The sequence below is a fragment of the Chrysochloris asiatica genome, unplaced genomic scaffold (genome assembly GCF_000296735.1).
Source record: "Chrysochloris asiatica unplaced genomic scaffold, ChrAsi1.0 scaffold00145, whole genome shotgun sequence".
Lineage (NCBI taxonomy): Eukaryota > Metazoa > Chordata > Mammalia > Afrosoricida > Chrysochloridae > Chrysochloris > Chrysochloris asiatica.
In genome coordinates this window covers 7,803,307-7,805,005 of record NW_006408663.1, presented here as the reverse complement: position 1 = coordinate 7,805,005, position 1,699 = coordinate 7,803,307, and the positions used below count along the sequence as shown (strand labels likewise).

Below are 1,699 nucleotides of genomic sequence, written 5' to 3'. Positions count from 1 at the left end.
CACTTCTGTTGGGCTCCTGGTACTGTAAGGGGAGGGGAGGGTGATTCCAAGTTCCTTTTGCTTTGTAGGGGCCTTCACCACTGTCTCTCCATTAGCCATCCAGCTACCGCCAACTTGAACCCTCACCATTGTTTGATTTCTTGACTGCTACTTTTGAGAGTTTTCTTGTGGATTCAAGCAAAATGAAGTCCTTAACCACGGTCATTTTTCTCTCCATTTATCAGGATGTTATTCATTGGTCCAATAGTCCAATAGACTTTTGCTTTCTTTACATTGAGGTGCAACTCATACTGAAGGTTGTGGTTATTGATCTTCATCAGTAAGTATTTTCAGTCCTCTTCACTATCATTTGCATATCACAGGTCGTTAATGAGTCTTCCTTCATTCCTGAAATCACATTTTTCTTCATATAATTCAGTTTCACAGATTATTTGCTCAGCATACAGATTAATAAATATGGTGAAAGAATGCAGCCCTGGTGAACATCTTTGGTGAATTAAAAATATTCAGCATTCCCTTTTTCTGTTCAAATAACTACCCCTCCGTCTATGTACAGGTTCCTCATGAGCACAATCAAGTGTTCTAGAATACCAATTCTTTACAATGTTATTCAACACAGTAAAAAACCTTTACATAGTCAATAAAGCACCTGTAAACATCGGTGTAGTATGCTGGTGTTAGATGACGTACATTATTTCTTTGATCTGCATCTTTCCAATGGTTAACAACTATGAACATTTCTTCATATGTTTATTGGTTGCCTAAATGTCTTCCTTGGTGAAGTGAAGTGTTTATTTATCTCTTATGACCATTTTATTTGGTTGTTAATCTTTTTCTATAAATTTTAGATATTAGTACCATGGTTGATATGTCTTTGCAAATAAAAAAAATTTAAAATTCCCAGTCCATTTTTACTCTTTTGACTAAATCTATTTAGGAACATTCCTTTCTAATTTGGGGAAGGTCCCTGTCACCTGTTTTATCTTTTACAGTCTGTGTGTTTTATGAAATGCTTGATCGTGTATTCATTCCATGTATTAGAGCCCCTAAATCTGTCCTTAATTTTTCATCAATGACCTTTATATTGTTAGGTTTTACTTTTATGTATTCAATCCACATTGAGTTTGATTGTTTATGATGTGAGATAAGGTTGTTGTTTCATTCTTATACAAATCAATTTCTAGTTTTGCCATCCCCATTTATTGTGCTTTGGACATTTGTCAAAAATCATTTGATTGTGTATGGATGGATTTACTTCTTATTTATCAATTCTGTTCTGCTGATCCATGCAAATTTCACTGTAACAGGACCAGCTGTATTCTCCACTGTGGATGTGTAGTAAATTTTGAGAACAGGGCATGAGAGCACCCCAACTTTGTTCTTCATCTTAAGCAGTGCTTACTTTTCCAACATCTCTTTCCATTCCATATAAAGTTCATGATCATTGCTTTTCTATCTTTTTAAAGAATGATTTTGAAATCTGTACTGGAATGTGTCCTATCCACAGATTTATTTGGATAATATTGATATTTTCAAAATGTTGTCTTTTTATCAATGAGCATGGTATATATTTTCATTTTTTGTAAATCTTTTCATTACTTGTTGTAGTATTCTATAGTTTTCTTTGCATAGATGATTTGTTTCATCTCTTGGTGGCTATTGGAAATGGATTTTTCCCCTAGTTTCCTTTTCAAAGTTG

General features: G+C 34.1%; 1 pseudogene; it reads right to left on the bottom strand.

Annotated features, from left to right (window-relative positions):
* The window catches only part of LOC102813476, a 2,907-nt pseudogene extending 2,808 nt beyond the window's left edge, over positions 1-99 (bottom strand).
* Positions 100-1,699: the final 1,600 nt, after the last annotated feature.